Source organism: Idiotropiscis lumnitzeri, chromosome 16 (genome assembly GCF_059441095.1).
Source record: "Idiotropiscis lumnitzeri isolate Australia: NSW breed Sydney's pygmy pipehorse chromosome 16, RoL_Ilum_1.0, whole genome shotgun sequence".
Taxonomy (NCBI): domain Eukaryota; kingdom Metazoa; phylum Chordata; class Actinopteri; order Syngnathiformes; family Syngnathidae; genus Idiotropiscis; species Idiotropiscis lumnitzeri.
In genome coordinates, this window is record NC_142406.1 from 13,385,971 (window position 1) to 13,404,990 (window position 19,020).

At 42.6% G+C, this 19,020-nt stretch overlaps 2 protein-coding genes across 3 annotated transcripts in view; one reads left to right on the forward strand and one right to left on the reverse strand.

The window, feature by feature from the left end:
• Positions 1–19,020, forward strand: part of gja4 (gap junction protein alpha 4) — a 75,918-nt gene that overhangs the window by 36,485 nt on the left and 20,413 nt on the right. The gene's annotated exons all lie outside the window — the stretch shown is intronic.
• The window catches only part of dlgap3 (discs, large (Drosophila) homolog-associated protein 3), a 66,682-nt gene that overhangs the window by 34,452 nt on the left and 13,210 nt on the right, over positions 1–19,020 (reverse strand). For both annotated transcript variants that reach the window (XM_088278670.1, XM_088278669.1), the window contains exon 2: positions 913–999. The gene's annotated coding sequence lies outside the window, so the exon portion shown is untranslated. The remainder of the gene's footprint in view (positions 1–912; positions 1,000–19,020) is intronic.

Below are 19,020 nucleotides of genomic sequence, written 5' to 3' on the forward strand. Positions count from 1 at the left end.
GTTCCTACATTTTCCCATTTGAGTTTGAGATGCACTGATTGGAAAGTTGTCATCGTCCTTCAACCCGTCGTATAATAAATCAGGATGCCCTGTCAGGTATTAGTGCTTCCATATTAAGAATGACCATGCGTTGCTCAACCTGACAAAAATGACTGTGGCACCATAACAAAAAAAAAGGCCTGACCAATGAGAGAATGTTGATTTGTCCGAATTGCTGTGACCGAATCCATCTTTGCTGCTCTATTTGAGTGTACGTACCGTACAGTATGTTTCACATCTCTAAGTTGCCAGATATCGCCCTGTACGATTGAATCAGTGGCGAACACAAATGAAAGAATGAAATTACACATGAGCTGATGGATCCAGGGTGCTTCCGGGCACCATATTTCCTCGTTCTGATGTCACAAAAAGGCGCTGTAGCAGAGATGGGAAGGGAGATGTGAGGCAAAAAGGAGGAGACTATATGGCTAAGAATAGCGGGACAACCCCGGGCGAGTCGGCCCCTCTGCTATTTTTCAATTTCCTACCGTGCTCGCCACAACTTGTCAAGCATGTTCCTCTCTTTTTGTTATCAACTTTGGCCGGTCAAGAATAACACGTATGTGACCGCTGACTTGCAGAAACCAACGTATGGCCGAGTTTGGGACCATGAAAACTCACAGAGGACAACAACTCCACTTTACACCTTAAACGCTAAAAGCCGAGGAGAGTGAGTGGCGTGCACTTTGTTGGCGCGACTTCACTGACTGCGGGTTAATCCTTGAGAGGTCCCACCGGGCTCGCTCGCGCACCCTCCATGGGATGAATTTCAAGGACACGCCAGGCAGAAGTGGGATTTATATGTGCTGGGTGACGACAAGCAGCGGGAATGACACTTGAGCGCTGGTGTGCATGTGCATATAGGCTACTTACCACAATCTCATCGGGAAATGGTGCTCCATGTTTTTTCTCCTGTGGTGGGGGAACAGCTAGCTTTATAATTCACTCTCAGTGTCTCTGCTGTAAAAAGAGAGGGAGAAAGAGGGGAAAAAAAAGACAAATCAGGGAAGCTGCACATAAGCCGGTAGGTGCCAACAGAGCAGCTCTCTCTCGCTCTGTAATGGTAAAATGCACACCTCCCCGTGTAGTCTGACCTGTAAACGGGTCCCTGGTGGTGCCTTAAAATGTACTGTTGTTGGAGCCACCAGTTACCTTGTCTGCCTGGCTACAGTTGTAGTGCCCCTCCCCAGGAGTAATAAAAAGGAGGGATGATCAGAGAAAATGACGTGCCAAGAGTGTTTTGGTTCGACAGGACATTAGTGATGGAAAGAATATGCAGGATGTGCACAAGAGCTAATTGTGTGCATGCTGCATCTCGTTACCTCTTAGTGTGTAGAACATGACTTGGCTCCACATAGAATTTGTTCAGTCTGATTGAGGGGGAAAACATACGGTGGAGGCGACTGCTAAATGCTACCAAAACGATTACACCCGTATAATTTTTACAGCATCTCAATTCTTTTTAAATTATATCGACATCACACCAATGTAAAGTGGTGCACAGCTCGTGCAGCAATGTATGTTTACTGTCCCCTCAATATCACTAAACACAAAGTCCAAATTAAAGCCAATTAGTCATTTTCCTCTCCCTGCTGTTATGGTACTCGTACCCAGGTGTTCTCTCTTATTCTTCATTGGAGGTTAAATACGGTACCTCAGTAAGGTGAGGGGTGTACTCACTTGTCTACCTATTGGTGTAAGCAGCTTGCATGAGTTCTCTAGGCTTGTATTCATCGCTCTGCTTCTAGTTATCTGACACACGCCCTTTGTAAGCAAGGGTTTGCATCTCCATAGCAACAGGGGCCCATATACACACGTACATTGGAACCAGTTTAAAAGATTACTCTCACGTAATTCCCATATGAATTATCAGTGATCCCCCTCCTGGTTGCGTTTCTCGGGGAAGAATGAAGTCGTATCAACGCTGTGCCCCCTTGAGGTCAAAAGACTGAACGTGTAATATTGAACGGGCTTTGATACGCGTTGTGCTGCATCAAACGCGCCGGGCGGACCGTGGCAGAGTCTTTCATTGATTTGCCGGGAGTTTGTGCGTGTAGTCATGTGAGTGTGGAGGGTGAGTGAGTGATGTGTTGCTAGCTATCTGCAGAGATAATTAGAACACAACTCTTTTGCTGTCCCTGCAGGCCACTGATCCAGCTGCTTTCATCTAATATAGGTCAGTTGTGACAAAGCCCACTGCATGGACACTGATCATCTTGGCCTACACACAAATAATGCTGTTGCATACATGATGTATATTTAGGCTGTACACGTCGCAGAAACAGATGAGAATACTGTCTACAAAGCCAGCATGCATTGCGTCTGTTTTCCTTGACATCAGTAATCGTGTGCTGTTTCCATGACAATAAGTACTGTATATGTCATGCGCAAAGGCGCATGCATTGATGGTTTTTAATCTGACAATCCTGTCACGTTTGCCCTTGCAGAGTGAAACATTTGCATTACAAAAGCCACTGGAAAAGGTGCGCTTTAAAGAGTAAATGAATCAAACAGATAACCTTTAAAAAAAACTTGGAGGAGCAAAACATTGCGCACTCTGCATTAAAGAGCATCGTGTTCCCCAAAAGTTGACATAGTTTAAAATATGAATAATCGAGGAACGGCATGTTTGAGGCAAATGAAATTGAATAGGCTTTAGGATTGGATTTATCTAAATTCTTTGGCGACATGTAGGATGACTGGGTAGCATGTTTGGCTCACAGAGCAGAGGTGCGGGGTTTGTTTCCTGCTCTGGCCTTCCCCATGCCCGCGTGGGTCTGATGGATGGATATTGATTCTTTCATGCAGCTAGCTGTTGTCAAATCCTCCAAAATCGTGTTACATCACCTGCGCCACAACTTAGACCTGCCCTTATATGCCACCGAATTGGCCAAATCAGTTTACTAGACTTGCCCTAGAATGTAAATAAAGATGCGCTCGTCTACAAAAATATAGCCGTTGGCGTAAGCACACACCCGAATTCAAAACCCAAACCTCAGAAATGTGAGATGGATGCCCCAACCACTACCCCACTACGCCACCAGTTAGGCAGTTATTTGCATGATAAATCCATCCTTGGCCATCTTCTCCATGCCGACATGGTTGCAGTTCATCGTGGCCATGGGACTTAGGCAAGAACAGCATTTGCTACAATCTCTGACGGCTTAAACTGGACCGCAGCCAAGATGAAGAAGAGACAGCCAAGTGTAGAGAGAGAGAGGAAAGTAATTATCGTCTCTATTCTTCTGTCTGTCGGTCATCATGTCAAAGCAGCACGGAGTCACACGCAGTAAGTATACTTGGCCTCTCCGAGTGCTTGTGCCAACCCAGTCTTCTGATAACTCGTTGGAAAATCTACGTTATGTGCTGTGAGCTGACGCGGCAATAATTGGTGTAAATTACACGAAGAACCCATGGCCCTCGGTGATGGTTTGATTGAGGAAGAAGGGTCAGCATAATGTCGCATTGCGGGAGATCCGTGCAATTTTCTCTGCTTCTTCCAGCCAGAGCGGTGCAAAGCTAGCGAGAGGGGTCACACAGGGCTTAAAGCTGCAGGTATTTATATAAATAAAATCAATATTTAATGGGCTCCTTCTCCACTGACTCTCTCTCTATCTCCTACTCCAACAAGACGCTGCAGTGAGGGGGATTAATTAGGGCCAGACATGCGCCAAGGATTCCCCACAGGGCTGAGCAGTACGTCCAGTTCATAGCAGGCCAGCAGAGGAGCGGTCAGGTAGCAAACATCTGCATTCTGTCCAATACAGAACATTTTCAGGTTAATATCTAACAAAAAACGCTAACAACACTCACACGCTCGATAACACTCGCACGTTGGATCAGTTGAAGCTAGTACAGCGGGATTTTAAACGCATTAATTTGTTATCACTCAAGCTGGAGTATCTTCACTTGTAGACTGTGTGCGCATTTGTCATGTCTTTGAACTGAAGATTTCCGTCCACACTCCCAAATATTCTCTTTCAAGTCACGGCACTTTCAAATTGAAATTAAATCACTCTGTATTTCTTCTAAGTACAACTTAAATTATGAGTTGGTTGTTTATTATTTCAAACACATGAGGGAAATATTTTGTAAGTTAATCAACCTTATGGGAGGACATTAAATTTTTTACACATTTTTGCTTGTAAATCATTCCAAATGGATAGGTTAATGCTGCTAGAAGAGTCTTAAAGGTATTTCTTGTACCGTACGACTGTTTAGACCCGGTTAATCCTAATTCACAAGTATAGCTACACTAAATAAACTAAAAAAAGTATGTGTGGCAAAAAAGTTGAAACTGTAAGTTAATTCAAACTTAAAGCAAAATATTGATTTTTGAAATAGTTCCATGCCATCTACGTGGGAGTATGCACCTCAAGATCATCATATTGCCAGTTTCTAAACTTTATAAGCATCACAAAGATGCTAAATATACTGGTACATAAATAACTCTTCTGCGGTGTCAATTAAAATTGGGCAGTTTTCATTTTTTCGTGATACACCTTGCATGTATTATCTCTGTTCCTCCAGCTGTGTAAACGAGAAATGACGCAATATTAAAGCCCAATTCAGGAAGTGAGCGTTCCAAAGCACAGCATCATTATGCCATTGGTGTCACTGACTTTGCATCGACACCTTAATTAATTTCCCTAAGCCTCTTTATGGTGCATCTGCTTTCTGGCATGTTGACCTAAAAGGAGTACGTCATTTTAAGATCAGTGACGATATATCCTGGGCGGCCTTGTTTGGCATTAGCATCTGGACACATGCATACACACACACACACACATACACACACACACACATGCAGTTGATTGCAAAAAATAAAAAAAACATCTCTTGTCCTGATGGATGCCGATCGTATACAAATCAAGTGAATGTAGCAGCTAAAAGCATGCCTGCACACACACACACACACCCCCACACACATTAGTGAGAGGTGGTAGTGGCACTGCGCTGCATGCATAAGTCATAGAGAAGCAAAAGGGGAGCAAAATGAAAAGCCTCCTCCTCCTTCTTTTGAAAACACAAAGATCTGTGTGAGGATGCGTACATCTCTACGGTCAGCCAAAGACACCCTTTCAGTTATAATCAGACAACTTGGTAATAGCATTGCTACTTCAAGAACATATATTGACGGTGCATTACATGTCCGTATGGTGCAATACAATTAGGCTGGCAGCTAAGAAGATAAGAAATGATGACGACAGTTCGTTCAGTGTTAAGAAAAAGAAATCAGAGAAATATGACACTCCAATCGTAATTGGTCCAACAAAAGTGTGTGTAAGAATTGGAAGTCTAATGATTGCACAGTCACTTGTTGCTAGGCAGAGTTCATGATTCCCAGTCGTATCTGTTGCAAAGAAATCTTATGTGCTAGCCCCACCCATGAGTAAGAACAGGAAACGGAAATGTTTGCAAAATCACTTGTTGCTAGGCAGAAATCAGAGGTCAATGGGAATGCTGATGTAACGCATTGATGCAACCATTTATCTGCTCCGCTTTTAGTTCATCTAAATTACCCAGTAATCATGCTGGGCACTTTACATACTCATAGCACCGACAAGGGCACAACATGACAAAACCAGTTTACCGAGCGTAAAATGTTGCCTAGTGTTCGTCGCTATGAACAAGCGGGTGACTTGAAGAAACGACTAAACTGATGATTAATTCATTCCGCCGACGCTGTTAAATCCAGAAGTCCCACTGATACCCCCGGAGCATGTGCGTGTAAATCGGTAGCGTTGTCATTACTCGCGGTGTGACCTGTGAAAGATTTGTGTGCTCGCGTAGGCGTCAGAAAATGCTCCAAACTCCGCGCTGGTGTGATCCTCTGAATGTAATTTAATGCCTACATCCGTTCACCCCCCGAAAGCAAATCCCTTGCTTGCTAATGCATGACAGATCATTAGACAAACATACTGGCTGAGCACTGATTACAAAACTGAATGATGCATCCTCTTTTTCAGTCTAAAACAATGAGGTCATTCCAGATAGACTGTGTCAAGGTAATGAAGAGGATGTCCATTAGAGGCAGACGATTGGTAATGTGACGCCAGGGTTACGGCGAAGGTTAAGGCGATGCCACGTCATCGGCCTTCACTCAAGGTCGCTTGCGGTGCAACAGCCACAGCCAATTTCATCAATTTTCTTTTTATTGGCTCTCGCCTTTCAAACAACACTTTGCATTGGGAACTTAAGGGTGGAAATGATCTTCAGTTGATTGTCCTCATTATCGTTGCGGGTAACTCGAGCCGATTGACAGTGTTGTAACTGTAGACAATTTGGAAAAACAATAACACACTAAAATACGGGATGAAGCCAGAATAGGAGTTGTATGCTCCCTCTTATGTGTTCCAGTTAAGAGGCGAGCAGCAGCATTTTGGCCCAACTGGAGAGTTTGTGGGAGTGCTGGCTGACTCCAAAGTAAAGTCAACCTCAAGCCTCAGAAAATGTAACGCGGAAAACGGATGTGCTACCCACTCGCCCGCTGCGCTCATTGGCTTGTATTCGGAAGACTAAAAACATTTTTTGGTGTATACTAGTGGCGGTCCACCATCCTAAACTAACATTTGCTAATTGTGTCACTCTGGAGAAAAGCTACGGTAAAAATAAATAGCAAATTGTCCCTTGCTGTTGCTTCAGCTCATTTAAGTGAATCAGCCTTCATGATTTCATTTTTGACTTTGTTTGCACCTGCAATATTCACTGTCACTCAAGCGTGCTCACATTTTCTCTCCCTTTTGAAAATACTTTCCATTGCGTTTTTTAAAAGAGAACAAATAAGACCTTTATTGCTGCCTAATTTGCACCAGTAAGAAGCATGACGTGCTAGACGCATTTAGATGCCTTTTAAGTTATTTGGAGTTTTCCTTTTTGACTATTTTCACTGAACAAGCCACTTGATTTGAAGGCTACGCGGCAAGTGCAATGCGGATTTGTTTCACCAAAGAGATTCAGCCGTTTTAGATTGCCACCCCCCCCCCCCCTCGCCCCCTTTCGGTTGACTGCAATATGTCGGCAAACGCACCGTGGCTTCTGAGCGACTTCCCGATTCACAAGCGATTTCGAACGCGCCCAATGGGGATACGCCGGCAAATATGCAAATTTGAACTAGGGTTGCGGGTGCGCTCCCAGGCTTGAAATTCCGACATTGAAAGAAGTCCTTTCATAGTCGGAGGCTGTTCAAGGACACGTAGACAAAAAGGACATTGACAAACAGTGCCTATCCATTGAAAGACATTCAGGGGGAACAAAAGAGTTTTGTTCGTTTGTGTCATTTAAGTGAAATGCATCAATCCTTGCTATCGGTATTAATTTTGATTTGGTTTGCTCTATTTTTTTCTTGAGCCTAACTTTTTTTGTCTGAACAAAAATGAGCTTTCTCTCTAAAATTGTGTTAGTGAGCACTTCTCCTTTGTCGAGTGTTTAGTGCTGCAAGTTAGGGTTCAATGCAAGGTTCTGAGAGCTCCTCATTTATTTGTTATGAAATTCGGGAAAGCCAATATTCACTAAAGCAAAACTTTTAAGGTGAATTGCCCAAAGTTTGTACTTTTATTAGCAAAAAAAAACAAAAAAAAGGACTAGGCCGATTTTTCTTCTGTACAATCATCTGGCGTTATTATTTGGCCTTGGCTGAGGTCTGTCCGCAGTGCCGTCTCCAGTTTGCATGTTGTGGAATAGCAAATGTTCCAGTGACCTTTAAGGCAGGAAATAACCAAACCAAACAGATTCAGACGCACAAACATCTCTTTGAGTTAATGTGTTGCGTGTACTGAGCGAAGATTGGTCCTAATAAAAGCTGCTTGTAAAAACCTCTGTGTTGTCTTTGGAGGCCGAAGCAGTCTGAGCTGTTTTGTAGATTGACGTACACAACCTCGGATGAATGTTTCGTCCAGCAAACACATGAAAAGCCAACCAAATGCGACTTTTTCCAGAGATTCAATCACTTTGGTAGCGCCCTGCTGGTTTTGGATTCCCATTTCCCAAACGCCAATTATCAAGACAAAATGCTTCCTTTCCCAGAGACTGTGTAAATGTTAAAACCTACCTACAAGCAACCAGGGCAGAGAAAAACAAGAAAGTGAGAAATGGTTGGATGCTAATTAGGAGACAGGGTGCAAAGCAAAGCAGCAGCTGAGAGTTTTGACAAGGTGGAATGTCGCATTTCGGACTTCTTTGCTCTCTCTCACCCTTTTCCCTTCCTCTGATTAATTGGCTTTGAAATGACATCATGTGTGTGATTGTGCACGTGCGTTTGTGTGTGTGTGTGTGTGTCACGTGTGCGCATGCCTGTGGTGATTTGTTAGCATTAGGCTGCTGTGGGCAGTGTTCGCCCCCAGTGTGGGGCAACCACATCATTAGAGAAGTGATTATGGTATTCTGTGTGACGATGCCGACTCTCCTGATGACCTCCATGTAGCCGAAAGTTCTCATCTTTTTCCTTTAATAATGTATTATATGCGTTTCTTCCCACCCTTACAGTCAAAGGGGAGTTTGCATTTTTTAAAATTTATTTATTAATTTTTTCTAATCATCTTGGAAAGTATCCTATTTGTAATGAGGTGCTGCTGTACGGTAACAGTGGCGTAGCTTGACTTTTATCCTTGGGGGGGAGGAGAATAGGGTGGCCAAAGCTTTCTCCTGTCTTCAGCTAGTATATTGACCCGTGAAAGGCAATTGGTGGTGGCCCACGGGCCGCACTTTGGGTGGCCCTTTGAAGATTCTCACAAAAATTAAATTATTTTTTTATTTAATTATTTATTTATTTGCAAGAAAGTGCCATTGAATGGCACTTTCTTGCAAATAAATAAATGAATCAATAAGTAATAAATTAATAATTAAATTAGCAATTATAATAACAATGATAATAACAATAATAATTAATAATTAAATGAATTCATTAATCAATGCCAACATTCATTATGTTCCTGAATGGGGCAAAATGTGAGAAAAAAAATCCCAGAACATATTTTGGGGTTGGGTGGGGTCCCGTTAGCGATAGTCATAATAATGCACAAACATCTCGCCAGTAATTATTTACTCACTAATTACATGCATTACATATGCTTGTATTGTCATAAGCATATTTGCTTGTGTACTTTTTCTACACGCGTGTGCTCCCTCATGCGTACACTGCAAAGATTACTGATGTGTTTATAGGGGACACAAATGTTTTTTTTTTCTTATCCTTGCCTCACTGCATATCGTCATGCTAGCAAAAGTAGCAAATAATGCAAGAAAAAAAAAAAAAGAAAGAAATGAAAAGCGACACACTCATTTTCTCTCCTCCTGAGATGTGGCACCACTATGCTATGCCACCTCGCTTCCGCTTGTAGCCCTCAAGCAATACAGGGATTAGCGGAGAATTTGGTCTGTGAAGCTCCCGCTGTTACGGAACCGCTCTGATCGAATGGAATCCATCTCGGTGCATTAAGACTTCCGCTCGCAATGAAAAGAAAAGGCATTCTCTACCAAACGGGATTCTCTCCATTAAGAAAAGGCTGTTTGCACAATGTCACAGGAATCAATGGGTGGGAGAAAAGGTTGCTGTTCCTAAAATGTCACTTGCAGTTTGGGAGAAATGACAGTGGCGCTTGAAATATCATGCACGGCATGTTTAAACATGACCAACTTCAAGTTTGACAATTTTATTTACAGTATTTATGAACGATTAAGTGAGTCTTTTGTTCATTTTTGCTTCTCTGAAATTTGCCTACCATTCTGGATAGCTTATACCGTACTTGTCGATGTCTTCTCTTCACACAATCAGTCTTTTCTCATTCACATGCCTAACAAGAAGATTAGTGTTGAATTAGGACTGCAAAATGTGATTGAGGGGTTTGTTCAGAGGTAAAAACATCACTGCTGAGTATTTAGTTGAAGTACTGTTCCCAATTTGCCTAAGGGACATGGAAATGATGAAACAAAGTCTTGCATCTTGCGCAAAATGGAATCAAATTTTTTTTTTTTTAACGCACCTATAGATTGCTTTTTGCTATCCTCTCATGTTCTGCTTGTGTTAATCCTGAAATCTGCTCAACAAAAAACGAGCATGAACATGTCAACGTGCGAGGAAGCGTTCTCACGCTGCAGTGCGTCTCACTCGACCGAGCTGCGGCTCACGGAGCACTTGCCGCATTTCAATAATTCATGTTAGTCACACGAATATAAAAAGTCTCCACATCCTAAAATGTTTAACCTCGGCTTCATTGGACCATAACCACATTTTCAAAACACATGTCAGAAAATGTGTTGCGTTACCTTCAGACTTCTGCTAGAAAACAATAATTCAGTAAAAATGTCAGGAAAAGACTACTAAAACATCAGAACTTTATTTTGGGATTTATTGGGTGCCTGCAAATCGTGGCAGGTGTCTTCTGACTGCCATTTAGCATGAGATTGAGTGTAATTAATTCTGAACCAGCTAGAGGGGGGTGTACACTTGTGCAACCTCATTGATGTCACCCAGTTTATAGGTTACATATATGATGGTAGGGAGCTTTGAAATGATTTTTCTTGGTCTCGTGCTTTTCATTCACAAAATGTGGCATTTGAACAGGGGGTGTGTAGACTTTTTATACCCACTGTCGTTTGCACATGTCGGAGTATCTGTTTGAATTTAATCATCTTGTTTTGATATAGTGGAGAGAAATAGGAGCTGTCAGACCTGATTTCTGTCCACGCTGTCCACTTGTGCAGCTCCTTCAAAATACATATAGTTCAGTTTTGCCTGCAAACCAACTTTGGAACGGTTGACTTAAACGACAAGAGCGGCCCCTTCATTTTAATGCACCATCGACGTCTCACGGGATTCAACCTTGCGTAACATTTCGGCGGTTTTGCTTTGCCGCCATCCCCTCGCTGGCTGCTCGTCCGGTGACAGCACTTAGAGACATGCATTTTGCATGCGGACGTCACCGCACGCGAATCCTTACATGATCGGAACGCAAACGCGCACCCCATTGGTCAGAAACGCATACGGCGAGTCGAATGGTGCATGCCAGTAACATGGCTCATTATGAAGCATGAGGTCATGAGTTCAGACCTCCCCTCTTCGTGTCGCATTATTATTTTATACGGTGGGAGTTGCGCCGGGGCGAGTTGTGCACACCGCTATTTACTATGCACTCCTCCAACAGCTAACGTGTAACTCACATTATGAGAGTGAAGTCACATTTCCCGCCCTGATTGTTGCACGACAACCCAGCCGGCAGCTTAGATAAGATGTCGTCTTTCTTTTATGTAACCACGAGTCTTCCTTTATTTTTCTGCGGTGAGGCCAGGCATGTTAGGTTAATTGAAGACTCATAGGTGTGTCGGTGACAGCTCACTTGTTTTTGAAACGTTATGTGTCCTGAAATAGCTGGACTGTAGAGTTCGGCTCAGCTGTAAAAGGTTACGCATTAAAAAAAAATAATAATAATAATTTTAGCGTACTTTTATGTCATGAAGGTACAACCTTAAGTTTGCACCTGACGAGACAAATAAATCCCCAAACCTCCAAGTCCTTTTTTGTCGCACCACTGTGTCCTGTCACAGCTAACTTGGAAACAGGTAATAAAATAAATAAATTAAAAAAAACAAGCCAAGGAGTAAATCCTATTTGAGAGTTTGCATCCAGGTAGCAGCGTGACACTATTTAAAAAAGGAGATACCGGGATCATTCAACCAGCATGGCTTTGTTGGTATTTATAGGAGCGCCCCTGAACACACGTTGGCAACTGTAATCCAGTGAGTCAGCTTTCCACTTGAAGGGACTTTTTTTGCCACTTGATGTATTTTTTCCCTTACGAACTGGAATAATAGGTTAAAGCAAAAAATAAAAGCAAATCAAACATTGCTTTTTCTTGGCCTCATATAAAGTCTCGAGATCGGCCCTGAAACATGCGTGATGCAGTCGAGAAGTAGAATATTTGAGACTGAAAACTGAATCCTTTCAATCAAACATCATAAAATTGGTTCTGGTTGAGTGACTAATATCTAACTTTATGATGGACATTTCCCAATGTAACGATCCAGAAGACAACAATCGTAAAGCTCCAAATGATGTGAGGCAGTAGCGATGCATACTCGCGACACAAAAAGGCAATGAAGGCTCATTGAACAAGCAAAAATAAATAAATAAATAAATCTTCCATAAAATTCACTGAGTGATTTTCCCTCTTGTGTTGGGAAACAGCTTAAAGAGACTGTGGCATTTTTTTTTTTTTTTAAGCCGACCCGAACTCTGCGATGCAAAACACTGGGTATGTAGTCTGACACAAAATAAATAGTTTGTGAGCCGAGAGAACGAGGAGGAACGGGAAGCGGTAATATGGGCAAATATTTGAATAAATGTATCCACGCTGGATGAATAGCTGACATTTTCAGGCCGTGGCGATGTGTGACGCCTGGCGAGAAAGAGGCTGACACACACACACAATCTTAGGTCAATCCGTTGCCATACTCATAGTCTTTAATTGGCACCAATTCTTTGTTGTAAAGGGCAAAGCTATCTGCTGCATAACATTCGTCCGTTAACCTTCTGGACGTCTTAAGCAGGAGAGATGAGAGGATGAGTGAGTTCCGATTGCATCATACGGCGCAAGGCGTCTTTTTCAAATTGGATGGGTCTGTGACGCGGCATTTACAGGTTCCTGACAAGGCAGAACCGACTGGATAAAAACCAACATTTCCTGTCTCGTCGCCCAAAATCCCAGCATGCATTTCTCTCCTCACCGATGCGTCACATGCCCTCAGGCAGCTCAAGCGAGTGCAGTCGTTCCTCTCACACACTGAGCCGCACGAGTGAGGTAAAAGTGTGCCTTTAAATGTGTTTTGAGTGGCTACGGTTAGCATGGAGCTGTCCGCTTGCGTCAGGATGGCCGTGTGGCAATTAAAAGCGGCAAAGTGTACGTGATGGAAAACGTGACGATATGAAGAGAAAACTGATTTCGAGCTTCGGAGCGTAGCAGCTAATACTCATCATCCGTTGAAATGAAGATCATCTCAGTGGAGGTCACGAGGCACTCGTGTTAATAAAGTCGACGCTCGCCTCTCCAGACACAAATCCAGTCCATGTGTCAACTGTATTCAAATGCCACCACGGACTCGCAGCTCGCTGAACCAGGCAAGAGTCTTCCACTGTCTCTCCGGTTGGAGCAGATGGTCGCACTACAAAGTCTTGTGCGCATCCATCATTCACTAGCCATTTAACCTGGCACTGTATCGGCGTGTGCGTGCGTTCAAAGTGAAGTACCGTGGGGGAAATAGGCTGTCAATCAAGGTATTTGCTGCTACTCCCGTTCTCGGATTTCAGGCCAGTGATGTTTCTGTTCGTATTGTTTGCTGTCATGTGCTGCATTGCAGAGAGAGTTCTTGCTTGGATTGAAGACGGTCGGACTAGAGAACTAGTTAAAAACTCAAACCCGGCCGACTTCTGACAAGTGACGGAATGTAAAGCAGTGCCCGTATATTTGCTGACATAACTCTCAGGTCTACCTTTTCTTAAGTCTTTGCGTACTTTTGTATAACACTGACATATGCAGATGTGGATTTAGCAGTTCAACTCATCATCTACATTCTCCCAGCGATTTCTGTGAATATGGAGTGCCTGGAGCGAGAAAGCCGAAACCATCTGTTTGTCTTGCCGTTCATCTTCAGCCTCTCCAGCTCCGCCTTTGGTCTTTCCTCCCGTTCCGCTTCTTCTCCTTCATTAACTCAGCATTTCCACGTCATGGGATGATTGTTAATTGCGCTTCTGATCGCTCTTCTGAACATCGTTTAAAACTGAATTCCCAGATATTAATGTGTGCTCCAGTAAGTAGCAGCAAAGATCAGCTAAAGCGTGGTAAAGTTTGGAGATCCGACTCATCTAATCAGATTTTCTGAGAAGTAACATTCACTCGGTAGTGCCTCAACTTGGCTTGCTTTCTAAATGAGACCACACTCATCCAGCCAGTCCTTACACTCGGCCAAGTATCCATCCAATTTAAAAAGCTCCATTCATTAGCTAATTAAAACAAATGGCTCCTTAACCAAATCAATTTCTAAGTGCACCGCCGCACCACCAAAGCCCAACGCTATCGCCACGGATCAAAGCCTGCTTGGAGCAGGCGGCAGACAAAGGTCAGATTTGACCCCGGTGAGGGTGAGCTTTTCTCGAGTTAGCTCTGCCAGCGCTCTTCCTTTTGATGCGTTCGACTCTCGAGTGCTTCTTTTGAATCCATCAAACACACGCCACACTCAGAATAGAGAAGTAGTAATAACCTATTCATTAAAAAGTAATGAGAGCGCTCGTATGACGGTATCACAGGCTTCTGTCAACAAACCGGCAATGATGCTGTTTTATCCGATGAATTATTCTGTTTATAAAGATGACTTTATTAAACCGTGGGAAGTGGCAAAACACTACGAGGCATGCATACCAATTCAAACTTTTTGAAAGCGGACAGAGAGCGGTTGACATCTCTCTGTATGTAAATGTATGTCGTCGCGATGTCATCCACTGAAAAATCGAGATATGGGTTTGTGTCCGACGTTGCGCCAAGTACATGCAATGAACTGTTTCACGAGCTCGTCTGACGAACCAACCAATCATCCAGTCACAATAACACCACTGGTGATAGGACTCCGTTGCTGTCTCACTATCCTCCACTCTCTGTCGCACCCTTCTTTGTTTCTTCCACTTACTCAATTCCCCCAAGTCAGCAGAGGTCTAGCCCCTGTATAACAAAGATCTCGCTATTAAACAGTAAGTTAGCTAGCAATCAAAAGTTTTCCAGAAATGATTTCCAATGTTCTATTTAGCCCTAATAGATTTTGACAAGATTTTTTTAAGTCTCTAATACTTCTGAGAGTTATAAATACAGTGGAGAAGCAGAAACATTAAACATTCAGTTACAGCTATGAGTTTTGGTTACTCCAGTTGCCCAAATCTGTTTCTCCAACCGAACGAACAATCAGTGAACACGAGTGCACCCGACCAAGTCCCGCCAACTACTGGAGGTGGATCAGGATCGGCGCACATCGGTGCATCAGCATATCATGCACATGCTCAATAAGTCCGAGAGCATTCCAACGACTCTCGTGTAGCTTAGAGTGGCAGGGGAGCAGTATCAGGCAGATTGGTCATAATTCCCTTGTCCAGTCGAGGCTGCGAGCGTGTGTTTGTGTGTGAGTATTTGCTCCTCTCAGCAGTGGGGAGCCCTGATTTGTAGCCGTAATATCGACAGGCAAGGCCTCGGAATGAGGTCTTTCCTTCAGGGAGCCTTCCTGCCCTTTTTGTGCCTGCACAGAAATGCTCCCACACAGAAAAACACGCAAACTAGGTCGGAATACTGAACACATTCTGTGGTTCAACCAATGAATACCAAATGAATTCTCTTGTGTCATTTAGAGACTAAATTGTGGACATTCAGGATTTGGACCCATCTAGAAGGAAACACTCTGTTATGGCAGATTTTGATAAGGTGTAACAATGTCAGGACATGGATCATGCCAGGGTTACGAGAGGGGAAATAGCCGATACCTTCGAGAGAAGTTCAAGGGTAGCATTTGATCACAAGGAGATTGGATGGTGTCTTGCAGACGGTCACAAAATCATCTATACAAACTCTGACCGAGAGATGCGTGTAAAAAAAAAAAGTATTTTTTGATTGAATGGGTTGTAATCTCATGTTTGGGTCTGCAATCGTATCCGACACAATATTCTCAGCACGTTTCCCACTTGTCTTTGAACCTTCAAAATAATTGACCTCAAAAGTCCGTTTGTTTGACTGCTATTCAATTCAGGATTGTTTAGCTAGCTGTGCCTTAGCAACTTCCAAATAGATATGGGATTTTTTTTAACAATGTTAAAGAGACAAAATAGTTTTGATTTAGTGTTGGGCTAAATTTGGGTTCGTGACCTTGGGATTAGTCTATATGACTCCACAGTTTCAGTTCTCTCTTGTTCGATTTCTTTTGCACGTATCCTGTATGTCGCGTTCCTTTGCTTTCTCTTTCATTTAACTCAACTAGCAGCAACTATCCCATGATTGCGACTTCAAGTGTGAAATTACCCTCCCAAAATGCACACCATATTCTTGGATCCCGGTGCACCTTTCGCACTTCAATTTTGCACTTGGAGTGCAATTCTTGACACTTGACTATCACAAGGAGACGTTGTGAACGCGAGAAAAGACGGCTAATTGAATGACATGTTTGCATTCATGACATCTGACAATTACGCGATTTTAACTGTGAATTTAACATCAAATGATTGTGTTGAGAAGAATGGCAGAAGTATCATATATAAAAAAAAATATTTAAAAAACGCCACCAGTCGACTGTCACATAATAGGAAGATAATTTCGGCACTTTCCAGGAAACCCTGCAGCATGTGTAAATTATGAGTGACTGCACACTGATTTGAATATGCATATGTGTGCAAATGTGCGCTGATGGCTTGAGTGCATCCATCCACGCAGGATTACGGAAACAGTGGATTATTTCCTCCACGCCTTGAAGAAGCTCTTTTTAAATCCTTAAATGGGCAGTCAGGGAAAGGACAGGATCTTGAAAAAAGGAAAAGACTTGGAGGAGGGAGGGGATTAACTGGTTACTTCTCAGTTATGATGTTGTGTATTTAAAAAAAACAAAAAAACTTGCAGTTTTAAGAAAATGTGCATACTTATCGATATTTATTTTTGGATTGTTACGTCTTGAGGTTGTAAAGAGAAATATTATTTTTTTTTTGGTATGCGCGTGTGTGTTGGCCTTCATTAGGGAACTGCTAAATCCACGGGGCTAATGAGAGCTGTGTGGCGATGGCGTCGAGTGGCGACGAGTTCAACTTGAACTCATTTGCGGCAATTGCGGTCAGCCCAACACACGCGTCCACGCAATGTGATGTCATGCACAAAGGAGGAAAAGATACGCTTTGCTTGATTTAAAAAAAAAAAAAAAAAATTGAATAGCATTGCGGCGTAGCGCCCCGCTCTCCCGCCACGGTCTCTGCTCAGCTGCTCTAAGTAGGCCACATCAATTTTTCATACTCTCTTTCACTTTGTGGCCAAAGCACCTGCTTGCTTGGGCCACATGTGTCACCCTCTGAGCAGTGTGTGTGCGTGTGCCGTCATATCTCAGCCAAGGCGACAAAGAAGCCCTCCCATATTTCCGGCCTCTCTCTCTTTCTCATCCCAATTGGGTGTCGACACATAACATTACCATCTATCTTCCTCAATTTATTTTGCTGATTTCTATCGTATCAGCCGGGCATTTGTCACAGTGAGACGCTATCCATTACCTTAATTTCTGGAATATGGAATACCGATAGACGCAAAGACACATTATTGCAGACAACATGAAGGTTGGCTCGATAATGGCAAATTAAATGAAAACGCGAGCGCGTGGAACTGCCGAGGTTGCACACACAAACACTCTTGTTGTCACTCATGTTATGTTGTGAAAGGAATACATTCCTGCACAATTGATGCACAATGTCATTATATTGCGCTGCTGACTGAAATTGTCTAAATAAGAGTGAGTGGGACACATTTGATTCCCTCTCATTTTAAATTATGCACATGACTGACTTTTTAGTATGCAGTGTGCACCGCATAATCAAGTGTAGCAATCAAAAAATAAATAGTAAAACAAAATAAATTAAAAAAAACAAGCGAATGTATCCCTTTTACCCAGTGTTGAGAAATGTAGTGAATGTACGTGATTTTTCGTTTTACGTAATGACTCACTGGAGCGCCGGAATCTCAAAAGGTTATAAGTTCACGTCTCGAAGAGTCAGTTTCCCCGCTAAATGGTTTGAAGTGTGATGCTAAACAAAGAAGGCTCAATTGCAAGAAAGTAAAATGCTATTATAGTCTGTTTGGCTCTTGGTGTCACAGTTCACAGCTCTGTTTATTTATTTATTAATTTATTTATTTTTACACAAACAGAAATGTGGGCCATTTGTGGCAGGCTTTTGTTGTGGAAATGCTAAATAATTCACCTCAAAAGGGCACATTTCAAAGATTTGGCAGCCTAAGATGACCAAATCCGCACAGTGGAACCTCGAAACTCGACTGCTTCTTGTGTTGTATATGGAATAAATCAACACTCTGCACTTTTGTTTTGTGACAACCAAGAAGCATCATGCCTCACTGATGGCAGCATGATGTGTGAGACCTGAAGATACCACACAAAACTCGGCAAGACTCTCATGTACAGTAAACGCCTTGACAAATGCTCAGCTTTTTCTTGAGCTTTTTGCGGACTGATACCACAAGGAACAGCTTCTAGAAAGGTAGACATGTTGTTTTTCGTTTTCATTAAAGTTATGCCGACCTTAGCCTAACAGTTGTTAACCCATTCAACACCTTTGACGGCTTTACACTATTATGGCGCAACTGCAGAATGGGATGTGGTGGATTCTTGTCTGCTGGCACTCTGCAAACTTCAAATGGATACGAGTTGAAGTTATTTTAGTTGAAGCTATGTAACCGCCATGGCTAATGTTGACTTGTTCATGGTGGTTATGCTAGCTTAATACTGTTAGCATTGCGATTTTGTTAAAGCCAGATATGCCTTCTCTGTAACGCGTCTTTACGACTCCACGCTGATAATCATTTGCCACTTTCCAATGCGAGCCTTGACTGAGTTAGTTAATTAATTAATTACTCACAGGTTGCATTGTTGCATAAATAAATGATCAAGCCAGCATGTACGTACTCTACTGTATGTACAAGAATTTAGTACAAGCAACAACCCATCAAAGATAAAGGTTCACACCTTAAGGTCCATTTAAAATTTAGAATGTGTGCAGATAACCACTTTAAATATTAAATATTTGAATCTTATTACACCACACATAACTGACTGAGCGCTTTTAGGAATTCCAAGTGAACTCTCCGTGAGCGGAAGCCTTGGAAAAAAAAAAAAAAAAAAAAGTGTATGTTGTTAAATAAACACGTGAGCCGTGGTGTCTTTGGAGATGTAATCTATTTGTCAAGCAGGCTGTGG